Source organism: Schistocerca cancellata, chromosome 1 (genome assembly GCF_023864275.1).
Source record: "Schistocerca cancellata isolate TAMUIC-IGC-003103 chromosome 1, iqSchCanc2.1, whole genome shotgun sequence".
In the NCBI taxonomy this organism is placed as follows: domain Eukaryota; kingdom Metazoa; phylum Arthropoda; class Insecta; order Orthoptera; family Acrididae; genus Schistocerca; species Schistocerca cancellata.
This window is the reverse complement of record NC_064626.1, coordinates 905,244,704-905,263,299: the sequence shown is the minus strand read 5'-3', so window position 1 is coordinate 905,263,299 and position 18,596 is coordinate 905,244,704. Positions and strand designations below refer to the sequence as shown.

At 44.0% G+C, this 18,596-nt stretch overlaps 1 protein-coding gene across 2 annotated transcripts in view; it reads left to right on the top strand.

Moving 5' to 3' along the window:
* Nucleotides 1-18,596, top strand: part of LOC126190952 (uncharacterized) — a 349,144-nt gene that overhangs the window by 168,274 nt on the left and 162,274 nt on the right. Inside the window, exon 1 of one of the 2 annotated variants that reach the window (XM_049931616.1) lies at nucleotides 5,256-5,364. The exons of the other annotated variant lie outside the window; for it this stretch is intronic. The gene's annotated coding sequence lies outside the window, so the exon portion shown is untranslated. Of the gene's footprint in view, nucleotides 1-5,255; nucleotides 5,365-18,596 lie in introns of those variants that run through there. 2 annotated transcript variants of the gene reach the window in all.

The window sequence follows — 18,596 nt, the reverse complement described above, 5'->3', positions numbered from 1 at the left end:
ACATATGTTACCAACGATACTCTCACAAGTTTGGACACGCTGAAACTATGAAGAGATCTAGGCAAGTCAGTACAATCTGTAATGGTTGAACGAATGAAAAGTTAATGTTCTTGGACTTTTTTTCATCATTCACACATGTAAAACAAAGCACACAACCTATTAATTAATTCAAATATGTTGTTACACCTGCTGTGAAATTGTAATCCAACCTGTTCAGTTAATAAGTGTTCCGCATTTATATTAATTTTGCTGTATTCTTGCAAAAAATAAGTGTTGTTCGTTTGAAATACTGAAAGGAGTCTCGATTTGTTATTAAACATTGTGCATAATTCCCATACATGTGGCCTAGCAGGTATGATATCGAAGAAATTAACATCACAGGTAATGTTCTAACAGTTACACACACCAAAAAATGTCATCGTCCTGGTACATAACCTTCGATGATTCAGTTACGGCAGTCAGTCTTGATAATTTGTTTTCAAAAAGTCTTTCACCCACTGTTTTACCTCCTTAGTGACTGAATTTCCAAAAATGCAGAAACACGTATTTTTTTGACTGAGAAACCAAATAATTTTCTTGGTGCTAGCCTCAAAATTGCCTTAATAGCGACTTGCATTCAACAAGCCTTTCGTCTCCTATTCACCCGTGTAAGGGTGGAATTTCGAACAATCTCTTCTTAAATGTCTACACTCTCCCCAAAGATAAAGTTTTGTCCTTTGCGTTTTGTGCTGGGCGACAGTGAGTGAGTGAGTGAGTGAGTGAGTGAGTGAACCAGTCAGTCAGTCAGTCAGACACTGTCTGTTCTATATAGAGAAGATGTCAGACACCGATATTTTTGATACAGAGGCCAGTATTTACAGATAGGTACCAACGTCAGCCGAACTTGGGCATTGAAATAATTCAATGGTGAACGTGGAAAATTTTTGCCGGACCAGCGCTCGAACCCGAATTTCTAACTTTACACGAGCGTCGCTTCGGCTACCCTAGCATGCTTACTGGACAACCCATATTCTCACTTGCAGCATTCCTGTCAATATACCTCATTCGTTCGCAGCGTTTCGTGGGTTCCCACGAGAGGTTTGAACCCTCTTGTGCTTCCACACTGAAGATATCGTAAATATACAACTCTCTCTCTCTCTCTCTCTCTCTCTCTCTCTCTCTCTCTCTCTTTCTTTCATGAAGCAGCAGTACTCCTTGGTGCACCATTCCAAAACGCTGTGTTTTCGACAGACAAGCTGCCTCACACACATTCTTCATTCTCCGATGGATGTCTGCCGGTGTTTGTCCTTCGGCAGTCAAAAAAAGAGTAACAGCGCATTGGTTCTGTTTGCACTCATTTACCGCACACACATCGAGAAGACACGAATGCCACACCAATCCCTCGTCCATATGTCGGTGCCGCTTCACAGTCATTCTACGTTGCATATACGCTGCAGTAACACCCTCAAACATCAGCTTTTTGATTGACACTTGAAAGATGCTAACATTTCTCCAGATACTAGAATTGCCATCTACGTAACTGAGAAAAATAAGATATTCTAACACGTACATAATAAAAACGATATAAAAACATAACTCTGTAAATAAAATGTGAGAGTTTCAGGGACGATAGAGACCCATCGTCAAATACCTTGCTTGGTAAGACCGCGTGAAGTGTTCAGTGTCATTAATTTTGATAGAATGTTGTACGAATATTTATTTACTGAGATAACATAACTCCTGTAGGTACTGTGCTACTTTTAATATTATTGTTCCATTAGATACCCTCAGCGCCACGAATACGCTTCCTCTAGAATTGTTGTGTATGGTATTTACCTAGGGACTTTCATCCCCTTACACACATTTCTTTAGAAGTCATACCAGTTTCAATTGCTTTGGCTTCAAAAATCGCTTTTATAACGAAATATTTTCGTAACAATTCTCATCCCCTATTCCACCGTCTTAGGTGATGAATTTCCAAAAATATTGAGAAACGTATTTTTTTATTTTTAACCGAGGAGGCACATACCACTTTTCCTAGCAGTAACTTCAAAAATTCTTTAGTAATACTTCAATGAAGATTTGTTAAAAAAAACTCATTCACTGTTTTACTTACTTAGTGGTTGAATTCCCAAAATTTTTAAAAATATTTTTTTTATTTCTGACAGATATACCAATTTTCGTAGTTCTGCCTTCAAAACTGCCTTAATAACGACGTATTTTCAAAAAACCTTTTCTCTCTCACTTCACCTCCATAGGGGCGTAATTTCGAACTATCCCTTACTAAACAATGCGCACAGTATAAGATCAACACCCTCTCCAAATTTAAAGCGTCTGTCTTTAGCGGTTTGGCCTGGGTGATGAGTCAGGACATTTTCTTTTGTATGTAGAGATTAAGTAATATTTGAATGTGGCCAGTCACATGCTGCACTTCAGACCATTCTAAATGCCGGCTGGCGGCTTCAAGTTTCTAGAGAAAACCCTCCTATTAGCCGTCACTGGCCTCTCCTTCATCGGCAAGCGCTCGGCCCTCCGTGAAAACTCCAACCGTCACCTCCGGCATCACCCCGCCTCAGCTGAACCATCTCGTACGTTCAGCATCTCAAAACTTACATCTGCTGGCCGGAATTTGTTAAAACAGTCACTATTGAATAAAAAGTTGATGAACGAGCATGATGGAATGGATTTTGAACTCATTGTCCTTGCGTGACAATGCTTGAGAGTGAAGGGTGAAACACACAACTTTCTAATAAGTCAGAGTCATTGAGTCGTAGAGACTGTAGTGTATTAATGAAGCCAGCAGGATTGCGAGTATGCAGAAGTGTGGAGTCTCCACAATACCATGTCAATTTGGCAAGGCATATGTTGGTCAGGCAACATGCGCAGTTCATGAAAGATGCGTGGAACATGAATGAGTCATTCACAGCCCAGTAAGTCGGCTGCAGCCGAACATTGCATTTCAATACATTATATAGATTACTATACCACGAAAATCTTGACGGCGACGAAATCTTTCTGGGATTCAGTTATGGAATTTCTGGAAATGAGTTTAGCAGGTCTATTTAACCCTGTACCCGGTGATTTACCTAGTATCTCGAGAGAGGTAAAATTTTACAACTAATGACAAGCGATAGTTTTTATTATTTTGATCACAGGATTTTAGTCCGCGGCCCCATAATTCGAAAGAGGGCTTGTTGCTTGCAATATCCCTGTTGCGCACGGGCCTGTGCATCTGAGATGGAGCAATATTCGACAGCTATAACCTTCGTGCACGAGCCATGGCGCGAATTTTCAGTAAAACCAGCGATGTGCACCAGTAATCTCCAGTGTGAAACTCACTTCGTCAGCCGACACATCGTGTACAGACGTCGACGTCATCTAGCTTCAAGCCAGTTGGAATATTTCATTGACCTAACCGGTTTCGACAAACTAATCTGTCATATTTCGAAAGATCAGTATTGCCTAGCACATCAGCTTGACTCGGGACGTAAGTGTGATTAATTCACTCTAATCTATCAATCTCCATGTTCAATTATCGCATACCCAGATGTACATATTTAGATATGTAATTGCATTACGCATCACTGAGGAAGGTACTGACGTCTACTTTATGCAAGTTATAAGCCAACAGTGAACATCCAAAGGTAACAGATTAATCTGTTGAAACCGGTTAAGAAAAAAAATGTTTCGGCAGCTGAGTTATTTTTTGGTGAACTGTATACCAATTTTGTTGGGAAAATAGCAGTTGTGAATAAAATCTACAAGATGTAGTTTGTTGGTATCTTTGCAAATTATGCTGACGCCTTGGATCCTAATTCTACACCGTGCTGTCACTTTGCAACCACCTCCCAAACGTCTGAATAACACATGTTTTGCAGCGCAGGCCACTGTGAGAAGTGCGGAAAGTGTGTCAGTGAGATTCTAGACGGTACTGAAAAGGATTTGCCGACACTAGTCCTGTGGCCAGCGGCGCTAGGATTATCTGTTGAGGATTCATGGCGTGAAAAGCGCGGTCGAAACGGTTGCATGGATTACCGATTGGCTTTAAATCCGGTGATTTTGGTAGCTAGCGAAGCACAGAAAAATTGTAGTACTCCTCTTCAAACCACGCACGTACTCTGCGAGTTGTGTGACACGTGGTGTTGTCCCGTCGTGCCGAGGAAAAACAAACTGGTTATAGGGGTGAACATGATCCCCAAAGATGGATGCGTACTTACATTGATCCATGTGGCTTCCAGGATGGCAAGGAAACACTCCCAGGACCGTAACGCTCCTTCCTCCGGCCTGGACCCTTCCGACGATTGTTGCAGAGTGTTTGCTTTCGGACTTTCCATACGGTTCCGATGGAACATAAAACGTGATTAATCCGAAAAGGTTACCTGTGGCCACTACTGTACATCCAACTGCGGTATTAGCATACAGACTCCAGCCTTCTTTGCCGACGAGAGGCAGTCAGCGTGGATGCATAAACCGGGCGCCTGCTGCGGAGGTCCATACGCTGCAGCGTTCGCTGAACGGTCGTTGAGAACACACTGTTGGCAGCCCCTTGGTTCACTTGGGCAGCCAGGTGTCAACAGTTTGTCTGTTCGTCCGTACCCACCTCCGCATCCGTCGTTCACCCTTGTCATCGAAGGCCCGTGGTGCAGTACAGCTGCCCCGGCGACGGTTTTGAATAGCGCCATTTTGCCATGCACAGTATACTGTAACCACGGCAGTACTCGAATAGTTTACAAACTTAGCTATTTCAGAACTGCTTCCACTCTTGGCCCGAGAGCCAGTGATCACGCTTCATCTACCTATTGCTAGTGCTGTCACCTGTCGTCTCTGAGTGGTTATTGCACGTGGACATCGAACATAGGCGTTGGTCACTTTGATGTAACGGGACCTTGTATTACTAGGTGGAACTTCATTTAGTATGACAAGTCATTTCCAAGTGATACAGAACTGAGAACGTGGTAATGAAAGTTTGACTGTTTCACTGGCGTGCCAGTAATGGGACATCTCCTTGGTCTTACACACATCACGAAACAGGTGAATAGAAGAGCCATCACTGGGCTGGTACTGTCGCAGTGCCACGGGTAAGTACGGCCAGGGGCGAGCCTTACGCAGAGGGACAAACTTCGGCACCGTCGTGCCTGACGCTCAGATGAGGGCGCTGCCGCTCATACCGGATGATTCGCAGCAAGGGCATCGCACTGTCTCCGAAGGGGGTCAGGAGTAAGGCGGCGCGGGCAGGTAGCCTCCTTGTGACGTGGGAAAACCCCGGCCCCCCTTCGCGGCGCGGCCATTTAAGATCGCGAGCCGCGCCGTCAGTAGTCCTGGCGCCTCCGGCCTAAGAGTTGCAGACGGCGCTCCACCATCCCAGCGGCTTCTCTGCCTCATGCGGTAAGCTAACCTCGCTTTAAGACAGTGTCGCCTTATTTCAATACATTTTCGTCTACATCTATGCCCTTCAAACCATTGTGAAGCGCATGACAGAGGGTACTTGTTGTCGCTCCATTCGCGTGTGCAGCATGGGAAGGAGGAATACTCAAGTGCCAATAGGAGTGCTGTCGTTAATCTCTGATTAGCAGTCACTACCCGATCAGAACCAGGTGGTTATAATTGAGGTGCAGCTACTCACGGAGGTCCAGCGTGGGCTGTAGCTATCGTAAGGCAGAGAGAATTTTTTAGATAAGCTTGTGCGTGAATTCGGAACCGATTTACCCTGAAAACAAAGTTGCAGATTGGGCGCCAGATTTGCACCTGGTGGCCAAAATTGGAATAAATTTTTTTCCCAGCGTAAATCGATTCAACATTAACGTATTAGAATATCCACAAATTTTCGTTGTCCTACGATAATTACAGCCCATACTGGACCTCTGCAAGTAGGTGCACTTCAATTACAACCATCTGGTATTTAGGCGTCTGCACTGTATTTCCAGATTCCTCGCTTCATGCTTCTTCTTGAATCTAGGATTTCGCAGGAAGTTGGCAGTTACCTTCAAGAGTTTGACAGGTCGCGTGGTCTAGCATGGCCGTGACAGTCTCATGCAGCAAATATACTTCTAAATGCTCTGATTTTCTTCGTATTTGTCCAATATACTCTGTCAGAATATTGCTGAAGGCTGCGAAATCTTTGCCAAATACGATTAAGTGTTTTACAGCAATCTTGTTTGTAAACTTACGGAATTTTCCCTGATTTTCGATGAGTTGAAGACTGCCATCTGCTGCATCTAGAACTGAACCTTCGTGATCATTTCGTATCCCAATCATTTGTATGAGTTGATCTATTGTGCAACAGTGATTGAAGATGTAATCACAGAACACTTTTTTCATTTAGCGAAGAGCACATTTTTACGTGTATGAACTTTCAAAGTCGTTGCGAAGTTAACACCTCTCTGAAGTTAAATAATGATTTGAGGACGTATGCAACTTTTCTCAGCGCTTCGTAATGGATTAATAGTAACTAAATCGTCTCCAGAAGGCATGAGGTTGCTGTTAATAAAGCAGGTGATTAACGTAAAACATGAACAGCGGAGGTTTCAAAAGCTTTTTTGGGACACGCCAAAAATTTCTATATTTTTGACCTCAAAGGTAACATACTACGTTCTCCGTTCCAAGATAACCTCTCATTCCCGTAACAAGTTTCGTTTGGTAGTATATATGATACTTACGTTAATAAGCATTGGTCTGACTCTGAGCCAAATACTTTTCGGAAATCACGAAATAATATTCCTGTCCGATTTCCTTGATCAATGGTTTTCAGTATGTCACGTGATAACCTTATTATCTGATCAGCCTGTGGAGTATTTCCAACACGTAGAAGTGATAAACTATCACAAAAATTGCTAGAAAGGTACACTAAGTTGATTAATTTTTCACCAAAAATTTTGGGTTACTTATCAGTGGGAGGATACGGCTACTACTTTTCAGTGGCATGGGAAGTACACAGCGGTAATACCAAAATTTTACGTGATATTTAGACCAGACTTCTGTCCTATTTCAAAACTGCTCTCTACATCTATTGATGGACCAACCACGATCTGTAATAAATAGTTTGCGCTGCTAAAATCTCGCTTACATCATTCGTTGCTTAATTCATACTCTCAGATAGGGACAGTTTACTTTTTAATGCTCAAACACCTGAACGTTAGTTTCCTACTATAAAAGTAACGATCAAATGTTTCCATCTGCCCCGTTGAATGGAATGCTATGTAAGTTTTCGGTATTACGAAATTCAGTGTGATATACTAGCAGCCAATTTCTCTCTCTCCCTAATAATATGTGCCCCATTTTTCTTAATACTTCAGAATTGCGTGATAATTTGTATTTGGAAAGATTTTCGAAATTTTGAGGAATCGTTCATGTGATACAGGTAAACGTCGCCTTGTTTGCTTTTGTTTTTTCGTTTACTTTTTGGTCGCACTGGTTTCAGCACATCCAATGGCGCTATGTGATCCAAATGAGCCACCGGTTGAGGGGCGCAGTGGTTAGCACACTCGACTCGCATTCAAACCCACGTCCTGCCATCCTGATATAGGTTTCCCGTGATTTCCCTAAATCGCTTCAGTCACACGCTGGCATGCCGGTCCCAGTAGCCGAGCGGTTCTAGGCGCTTCAGTCTGGAACTGCGCGACCGCTACGGTCGCAGGTTCGAATCCTGCCTCGGGCATGGATGTGTGTCATGTCCTTAGGTTGGTTAGTTAGTTTTAAGTAGTTCTAAGTCCTAGGGGACTGATGACCTCAGATGTTAAGTCCCATAGTGCTCAGAGCCATTTACACCTTTTTATTTACACGCTAGCATGGACCTTTCGGAAGGGCAAGGCAGACTTTCGTCCCTATCCTTCCCTAATCCGGTGGGACCGATGACCTCGCTGTTTGGTGACCTCCCCCAAGTCAACTAACCAAACTAGTCCATGACAAATGAAAATTGTGTAAGAATGACAAAAAATACACTTGATATAATTTGATCCAAGGTAAGACAAGAAACTTGGAGTCAAATACCCAGGTGCTCCAACCGCTTGAATTCTGGGATTCCATGTGGTATGTTCGAACGCTGGAGTCTTGAAGCGATGTTGCACTTCGTTGAGAGTTTCTGGTACATATGAAGGGTGACGAGTTTGGAGGAAATACGAAAATACACCTTTATAGACATTTTTAATCTGCAGGTGTTTTGTAAATAGTGATAAATTGTCGCTATGGCGGCTCTGGTACTGCCATGTTTTCCCCCATCAAGAAAACATCCATATGGGTAAATGTCTTGGAATGAGTAAATGTGACTGAATAAAAATCTTAATGTGCACCTCTTTCCCCGACCAGATGCAAACAGTGTACGTGGTGATGATCTTTGGGACTGAAAGTAAAAGATTCAGACTGGGTGATGGCGTTGTTACCTTACTTACGGGTAAATGATAGTCAGACAACACACACAGGAACGTTACTAAAAGCAACTACAAAGAGCAAATTAGGGAGATGGTAATGCTTTTATTATGTTTCAATAGTGTTGCTAATCGTCAGTCAATCTGGGTAATAACTTGGGAAGTAGACTGCAACTAAATATTGCTAATTGCATTAATAAGTTAAGAAAATTGGTGATTCGAATATCGTGACTGCTTTTGCTAGAGATCGATACCTACAATCGTTCAAAAGCGGACGCTCACTGAGGGCATTCAAATGTGGATACATAATTTGAGGCGTATGGCAGTTGTTGCTGAGAATTAGTTTTTCGACATGCCGCTGGCTTCAGCTACGCAACAGAATTTCAGCAAATTCCAGGGCAGAACAGAACTGAGCGCGAGAATGTGCGCTGGGGTTAAAACAATAGTGCCGTTAGTGGAGGCGTTGTGCTATGTCCTTCCTCTGATGACAATAATTTTGACTTTGTTTCTCTTCCTGACAGCTTAACCCGCTATTTAGAACTTCTGGACTTCTCAGAAAGCGGCACACCTGTTACAGAGCTACACTACTGGCCATTAAATTTACTACACCACGAAGATGACGTGCTACAGACGCGAAATTCAACCGACAGGAAGAACATGCTGTGATATGCAAATGATTAGCTTTTCAGAGCATTACACACGTTGGCGCCAGTGGCGACACCTACAACGTGCTGACATGAGGATAATTTCCAACCGATTTCTCATACACAAATAGCAGTTGACCGGCGTTGCCTGGTGAAATGTTGTTGTGATGCCTCGTGTGAGGAGGAGAAATGCCTACCATTACGTTTCCGACTTTAATAAAGGTCGGATTGTAAACTATCGCGATTGCGGTTTATCGTATCGCGACATTGCTGCTCGCGTTGGTCGAGATCCAATGACTGTTAGCAGAATATGGAATCGGTGGGTTCAGGAGGGTAATACCGAACGCCGTGCTGGATCCCAACGGCCTCGTATCACTAGCAGTCGAGATGACAGGCATCTTACCCGCATGGCTATAACGGATCGTGCAGCCACGTCTCGATCCCTGAATCAACAGATGGGGACGTTTGCAAGACGACAACCATCTGCACGAACAGTTCGACGATGTTTGCAGCAGTATGGACTGTCAGCTCGGAGACCATGGCTGCGGTTACCCTTGACGCTGCATCACAGACAGGAGCTGCTGCGATGATGTACTCAACGACGAACCTGGGTGCACGAATGGCAAAACGTCATTTTTTTCGGATGAATCCAAGTTCTGTTTACAGCATCATGATGGTCGCATCCTTGTTTGGCGACATCGCGGTGAACGCACACTGGAAGCGTGTATTCGCCATCGCCATACTGTCGTATCACCCGGCGTGATGGTATGGGGTGCCATTGGTTACACGTCTCGGTCACCTCTTGTTCGCATTGACGGCACTTTGAACAGTGGATGTTACATTTCAGATGTGTTATGACCCGTGCCTATACCCTTCATTCGATCCCTGCTGAAACCCTAGGTTTCAGCAGGATAATGGACGACAGCATGTTGCAGGTCCTGTACGGGCCTTTCTGGATACAGAAAATGTTAGACTGCTGCCCTGGCCAGTACATTCTCCAGATCTCTCACCAATTGAAAACGCCTGGTCAATGGTGGCCGAGCAACTGGCTAGTCACAATACGCCAGTCACTACTCTTGATGAATCGTGGTATCGTGTTGAAGCCGCATGGGCAGCTGTACCTGTACACGCCATCCAAGCTCTGTTTGACTCAATGCCTAGGCGTATCAAGGCCGTTATTACGGGCAGAGGTGGTTGTTCTGGGTACTGATTTCTCAGGATCTATGCACCCAAATTGCATGAAAATCTGAGCACATGTCAGTTATTTGTCCAGTGAATAGCCGTTTATCATCTGCATTTCTTGGTGTAGCAATTTTAATGGCGAGTAGTGTAATATCATGGGAAAACTTTTTTTTTATGTGAGTAGTGAAGGACAATCACTTCGATTCTTGAGAGGCTTCCAGTTGCCACCTATTCTGGGGATTCTTGAGATACTGTGCGATTACGCCTGCCGAGAGCAGTAAAGAGAGGGCAATAAACCTGCGGCGGTATTTACGACAACGTCGTAAATGGTACCGGGCCGGTAGCACAGAGCACGGGAGCGGAGGGTGGCAGCGGCGACAGCGGCGCTATCACGCTGTGAAAACCGGCGGCTGCGAAATTACCGCCCGAGCGTCGCCGCTGACACACATCCAGCCGAGGTACAGCCGCGACCAAGAAGCAGCCGCACTGCTCTGATTTGTGGCTCTGGTTGTCTGTCAACAGGCAGTTAGGCTGGCAGTAGACAGCCTGTTGAACTCTAGTTTGCGCAGCGTGAACCTAGTGACCGGAGGTATATTCAAACACTGAGGCAGGTGTTTCTTATTATCTTACTGCGTGTCAAAATATCTGTACCACTGCACCAAGTGGATGAAGTGGTGAGCTCTTCTGCAGCCCAGCGAGGAGAATATCAACATACACAAGGTGTAAACAGTCGACATAAAAGTTTTCTAGGTATGGTACCACGTCATAATGTATAAAACTACTGCTGCTGGGGAATAACCAACGTTTCGGCTACGGTTGCAGCGGCCAGGAGGCGACCACTGAAACCGTGGCCGAAACTTCGGTTATTCTCCAGCAGCAGTAGTTTTATACATTATGACGCGGTACCATACCTAGAAAACTTTTGTGTCGACTGACTCTGGCCGCGGAAGCCTACGCAATTATGTTAGGGTGTAAACATTGATGTAGGTCAAGTCGAGACAAACAAGTTGATACAGGACGCTTGGGGTCTATCAAGCCGGGAAACAGATTGGCCCACGGTAGTCACTCGGAAAAAGAACATGCGCGGCGTGAATCGAACTTGGTTAAAATTTTCGCTGAACATTAAAGCTATTTGTCCTGCATTTGCAGAATGTGTAATTGACGTTGTGTGAATCATACCTCAAAGTATTCTGAATTTTTACTTCACCAAAATTAACAATTAAATCATTCTGTCTGTCTGGACGTCTTACTAGGAAGTTACTTTGCTTGTAAGGGTTAAGTTTAGACGGAATTGTATACTTAACTAGTTTGTGCATAACGCTCCTAAGTCTTTCTGCTTTCATTATCCTGACGGGAAGGTTTAATAAGTTACTGTAATAGCCGACAAAGCCAGTGGCTTTATGAGCCAGAGGACATTGAAACTCCCACGAGGCGCTCATGCGGTCAAGTTCAGGCGGATTTTGCGTGCCAATTTGAGGATGTTTCCCGGCTTGACAGAAAACAAGTGTCCTTTAGTAAATCTTCCGTCTCGGCTTCCCACAATACCACTGTGGTACTACTACTAATTTAATTTACTACTGATTTACTAAAGGACACTTGTTTTCCATTAAGTCGGGAAGCAGCCTCAAATTGCCATGCAAAATTCGCCTGAGCTTCACCGAATACGCGCCTCGTGGGTGTTTCTATGTCCTTTCTCTTAACGCCACTGGCTTTGTCTGAGTATATATATATATATATATATATATATTCGAGGGCTGTTCAGAAAGTAAGCTCCGATTGATCGCGAAATGGAAACGACTATGATAATCCGATAAAGCTTTGCACAGATGTGTTGGGCAGTGTCTCTAGTATGACCCTAGATAGCATCACGTCACTCCTCTCATTTCTGAGCTCACAGTGATCGCGTAAAGTTGTCTAGAGAATAGTGTCTCCTGCCAAGTACGAGGACCTGGTGAGAAATTTCGCCTGAAGCTATACAGTCAACATTACATAACTGTCGTGCAGTTTCTTCTACAAGGCAATATTCTCAGCCGCATTCTGAAGGGGCAATGAAGATGCTCCTGCATCGTTTTCAATTGGAAATGTTTGACTACCCACAATACAGCCCGTAATTGACTCCCCCTGCGTTTCATTTCTGCTCACATGAACCGCTGGCTATGAATACAACATTTTGGCACAGAAAACGAGCTGTAGGCCAGCGTAGAGAATTGGCGGAAAGCACTGGCGGCTGTCTTTTATGATGAGGGTATTGGAAAGTTGGTACAACGCTACGACAAATGTCTTATTCAGAACGGCAACTACGTAGAGAAGTAGCTGGATGGTGTAGCTAACTGTTAAAAATAAAACATTTCTAATTTTCACTGTGGTTCCCATTTCGCGATCAATCGGAGCTTACTTTCTGAACAGCCCTCGTATATATATATATATAATCGACTTTGTCCTTTTCTGTTCGCGTATTGAGAAAATGAGTGAAACGATGGCGATAGAATAATGGTGTGTCTTCTGGAAATACATGTTCTCTAAATTTACTAAACAGGGTGAGTCGTTTGTCTTAGGATTCTCACTTACGTTCCTCCAGCGTGTCTGATAAACTTAAGAGTTGTACCGACCTGCTGATCTTAATAGCAACTTTTAGATTTCAATCGATGTCTCTTGCCATAGCTACGTGATAAGAACTCAGAACACTGAAACAGTATTTCAGAGCTGGTCGCACTAGTCTCGTATGCGATTTTTTTTACAAGGACTACTGCAACAAAACTAAAGTGCTCTCCATTCGTCTTCCTACAACGATCTCACTGATCGTCCCAATTATTGTGCTTGATTGGGGTTTCCGATTTACTTCGATTCAGCCCGTGAAGTAAAATGTGAGGGGTTATGTTAAACATTCATCTAGCCAAGTAATTATGTCAAGATGCTCTGCATGGCCGTTTCTTCGCCAGTGGTCGACGATGTGCAATGACGAATGCCTCACAGAAATCTAGAGAGGTGGAATCGACCTGCCCGCTGTATCTGTTGTTTCCAAGATGTCGTGTATGAAAAGAGAATGTACAACACAAGTTGTTTTCCCTGAATAGGTCCTAATTCATTCAGAAAATTTTGTTTTCATCCAGGAGCGTCATGATGACCAAAAAATGGAAAATTGACTGTGTAGCCCGTTAGCGACACAAAGCCTACTTTTCTCGACTAGCACCGAGAGTACTGCGGCGATTAAATTCGTCGAGGCCCTTCTCAGATATTTCAGGGCAGTTCCACTGCTTCCTGTACACAAGGTCACGATTTAAGCCTCTGATGGGGGCAATTACGTGTGGCGTTATTGTACGTCTTATTATTGTAAGCATACTAATTAAAAATACAGGAGACTAGAATACAGTCTGTACAATACTTTGGGTTCAAACCTCGTTTATTACAACTGAATAGACGACAGTGAAAGACAAATCTGAATGTAAAAGAGCAACATCAGATCGTTAGTTGACGAATAGTGTCACATTACCTCTTGCCAAAAGATGTAACGTTTGGAATTTGACTCAGGGCATTGTTGAAGTGTGTAGCATTGGGAACACTAAGCTAAAAGTTGTTCCCCGCCTTCTCTCTCTCTCTCTCTCTCTCTCTCTCCCTCTCTCTCTCTCTCTCTCTCTCTCTCCCCCTCTCTCTCTCTCTCTCTCTCTCTCTCTCTCTCTCTCTCTCTCTCTCTCTCTCTCTCTCTCTCCCCCCCCCCCCCCTCTCTCTACAAAAATATAAACTGTTTTATACGTTCATGTCGAATTTGTGGTGACATTTGTTTTTTTTGTTGAATGGAAATCTTTACGTAGACGGAAAGAAAGTAAAAGACTGATAAAATATTGTGGTCCATGGTAATTCATGTTATTAGCTGTTCTGTTAAGTTATTGCGTATGCATGCAGAAGTGATACTTCCAGCAACGCCACTTAAGGTTTCTTTGGAAAGCTACGTCAGGAGTATTCAGTATTTCAAATAATTTAGCATTATCTTAGAGATAATTTAATGATAGTAATACATAAGAAGGATGTTATATTTAAATAATTAGTATTTATTTCTGGTATTCCATAATACCTGGTTAAGTGGAAATGTTACTCAGACTTCATCCTAAGTTTTAGGATGATAGGAAACGTAACCTCATAATAAAAAGACTTCTGAGGTATGTGACTCTATCGTCATCAGCTTTCACCTCTATCAGCTTTTCTGCATATTAGCAGAGATTCACCTAGCTGATCACCACCTGCAATCTCCGTAACAACTTGCAACAAATGGCTGCTGTGGTTGACCTTCAGTGATTCGACCGCAGAAAAGTATCATTTTATTTCTCCTCCGTTCGCTGTTGAGCCGTCTCCGCAAACGCCGGGTGACATGAAGAGTTTCGGCTGTTGCGAATGTATCGTCGGGATACTGTCTTTAAACGGCGGTGGTTCCGCGAAAGAGTAGTTAGGTTTTCCCCTGGTGGGGGCGGCCACCCGTGACGCAAACGGCACTCGTGCCGTGCAAATAACGCGCCTCTTGTTGACGTGCCGGGCTAACCCACAGGGGTCCACAGAGACAGAAATCGCTTTATCATTCTGGCGTGCCATATGCTCACAAGGGTTAGCCATCCAACAGTCCCAGAAAATACACTGTACTATCTTCCCTTTCACGCAGAGATATTTCGTTCGCTGACAGTAGACGCCCCGTAAACATAGGGGATGTACGAGGTGCATTAAAGTTCAAAGGCCTCCGATTTTTTTTTCTCCGGACTGGAAAGAGATAGAAACATGCGCGTTGTTTTAAAATGAGGCCGATTTCATTGTCAATACGTCCCAGAGATGGCAGCACCGTACGGCAGATGAAATATTACCGCCAGCGGCGAGAATGAGAACGGTTTTAAATACTTAAAATGGCGACGTTTTCCTTACTTGAACAGCGTGCAATCATTCGTTTTCTGAATTTGCGTGGTGTGAAACCAATTGAAATTCATCTACAGTTGAAGGAGACATGTGGTGATGGAGTTATGAATGTGTCGAAAGTGCGTTCGTGGTTGCGACAGTTTAACGAAGGCAGAACATCGTGTGACAACAAACCGAAACAACCTCGGGCTCGCACAAGCCGGTCTGACGACATGATCGAGAAAGTGGAGAGAATTGTTTTGGGGCCTCGCCGAATGACAGATCGCCTCCAGAGTTGGCATTTCTGTGGGTTCTGTTCACACAGTCCTGCATGACGACCTGAAAATTCGAAAAGTGTCATCCAGGTGGGTGCCACGAATGCTGACGGATGACCACATGGCTGCCCGTGTGGCATGTTGCCAAGCAATGTTGACACGCAACGACAGCATGAATGGGACTTTCTTGTCGTCGGTTGTAACAATGGATGAGACGTGGATGCCATTTTTCAATCCAGAAACAAAGCGCCAGTCAGCTCAATGGAAGCACACAGATTCACCGCCACCAAAAAAACTTCGGGTAACCGCCAGTGCTGAAAAAATGGTGTCGATGTTCTGGGACAGCGAGGGCGTAATCCTTACCCATTGCATTCCAAAGGGCACTACGGTAACAGGTGCATCCTACGAAAATGTTTTGAAGAACAAATTCCTTCCTGCACTGCAACAAAAACGTCCGGGAAGGGCTGTGCGTGTGCTGTTTCACAGAGACAACGCACCCGCACATCGAGCTAACGTTACGCAACAGTTTCTTCGTGATAACAACTTTGAAGTGATTCCTCATGCTCCCTACTCACCTGACCTGGCTCCTAGTGACTTTTGGCTTTTTCCAACAATGAAAGACACTCTCCGTGGCCGCACATTCACCAGCCGTGCTGTTATTGCCTCAGCGATTTTCCAGTGGTCAAAACAGACTCCCAAAGAAGCCTTCGCCGCTGCCATGGAATCATGGCGTCAGCGTTGTGAAAAATGTGTACGTCTGCAGGGCTATTACGTCGAGAAGTAACGCCAGTTTCATCGATTTCGGGTGAGTAGTTAATTAGAAAAAAAAATCGGAGGCCTTAGAACTTGAATGCACCTCGTATAGTGCCAGCGAACGAACGAAGTATAGCGTCTCGAACTCACAAAGGTAAGTTATCCCTGTGATTTCGAGACGATGTGCTTTGCGCTGCCAAGTTACAGTTCGTAATCTTCTCGTAGTGTGTGCAGTAATCGTCGTATGTGTGTCTTACCGCAGCCAGACAGCTGGAAGTGAAAGTCAGGTGCGATCATGTCTTCGTGTCTTGAGCCAGGCTTTCTGCAATACTTACCAAAGCTGTCGAAAGGTGTGAGACATTTAATACACAGCCAGTAAGATGATCGGAGGAGTTAACACATGATTAATTAGGCTGAGACGATAGGAAATACTTCAAAGTATTGAGCTTTTCGTGGACACTTTCAGCGGTAAGGAAAGTTTAATTACATTGCTTCAGACTCGTGTACTCTATGAAGGCAGTCAACGTGTTCGCAGAGATTTGAACCGTAACCAGATAGGTCTTGAAATCGAGAGACAACTTCCAAAGACGATAATGCTGCTCCGACAGTCTTGTTTTCTCCCGGGAGTGATTGCAATGATTTTTTTCCGAAGTTACTCACAGGACACGCCAACCTCCATCCTAGTAGAAGAGTTTTGCTTTAATTTAGGTACTGTTGACCAAATTACATTCATCATAAAGGTTTAGCCAGTTTAAAAGCCTAGACATCTGTCCACTTTGGAGCCTTTATACACAGCAGTGTCCGTAGACTATCTTGGTACACAGAAGTCAGTTTGATTGCTCGTTTATTTGGACGTTTAGCTGTTCTGCTGTGTTTAGGTGACGTGCATTCACGCACCGTAGTGTTCAACGCCTTCAATAACATCTGAAAATACCTATTGTCAGAAACTGGACGTAATTTTTGCGTCTGATACCCAGTAGCTTTAGCAAAATTAAAAGTATGAAATGAACACTTGGCTCAGTACTGTACTATAGTCAAAGGCCACGGTAATAGCTATGGGGTACTTGAACCTTGTAGCCAGGTAGTGAGGAATGCTACTGTGTCTCACTTGCGAAAAGCGCAAGTCTGGTGTAGGAGTCACTTAGCTTTAATACAGAAAAAATCCCATTACTATTCAGAACTGTCTAATCTAGTGCTGAATAAGGCAGAGATTTGGAAGGAATCTATGCTCGGTGTTCATACTAGTTTGCTTTGGAGATGGATTTGATTCACACACAACCTGCAACAGTCAGTGTGTAAAAATCGTTACAAAGGAAATTAAGTTCTTGTTTCCCTTTGTTGTAATTCAATCGAAAATATCTCGGCTACATCGAATTTATGAAAGCATACCTACCAAGAGGTGGCGCATTGATTATCACAACTGGACTCGCATTCAGGACGACGACGGTTCAGTCCCACGTCCGGCCATCCTAATTTAGGTTTTCCGTGATTTCCCTAAATCACTCCAGGCAAATGCCGGGATGGTTCCTTTGAAAGGGCACGCCCGACGTCCTTCCCCGTCCTTCCCTAATCCGATGAGACCCATGACCTCGCTATTTGGTCTCTTCTCCCAAAACAACCCCAAAGTATACCAACAAGAAATTAACAGTCCAATAATTATATTCATTCTTTTTCCGGTTATTGTACCGCCCCAGTGTACATTGAATGTTTGACACGTAGTATAGATTATTATTAAGTTATGTAGGTATTTTTTACCCACATTTCTCCACTGGACATTATATTAACGTGTTTTGGTTCAGACAGTCTTTAAAAACATATGCTTCTCACTGTAATTACGTCAAAGGCCGCTGGAACATAGCTTTCTATATTGTAACTGTCATCATTTGAACAAGTAGTAAGCAAAACCGCTCGAGTTTTAGAATAATTTGTCAGCGCAGCATGATGATACGTACTCTGGGCCGTGACAACTTGGCCCCGTCACTCAGCAGATTTCATGCTGTTCATCTTTCGCAACACGTATCCTACGTCAATCTGATTGGTTCCATCCACTCCTTCGATTTCTCCTTTCCCTCCACCCTGCCTGCTGTCACCAGTCACCAGGAATTTGCTGCCATTCGTAGTCAACCAATTCATTTAGTTTCCTTGCTCTCTATCCAACATCCTGCGATCTCTCTCTCTCTCTCTCTCTCTCTCTCTCTCTCTCTCTCTCTCTCTCTCTCTCTCTAGTACGCACAACGAAGGACACTCAGCAGTTTAAGGATTACGAAATATTAGCCGCAAACTACATTTTATTACGACGGCCAAAAGTCGTAAAACATAACCCCGTGTCCGCAGCTCGTGGTCGTGCGGTAGCGTTCTCGCTTCCCGCACCCGGGTTCCCGGGTTCGATTCCCGGCGGGGTCAGGGATTTTCTCTGCCTCGTGATGACTGGGTGTTGTGTGATGTCCTTAGGTTAGTTAGGTTTAAGTAGTTCTAAGTTCTAGGGGACTGATGACCATAGATGTTAAGTCCCATAGTGCTCAGAGCCATTT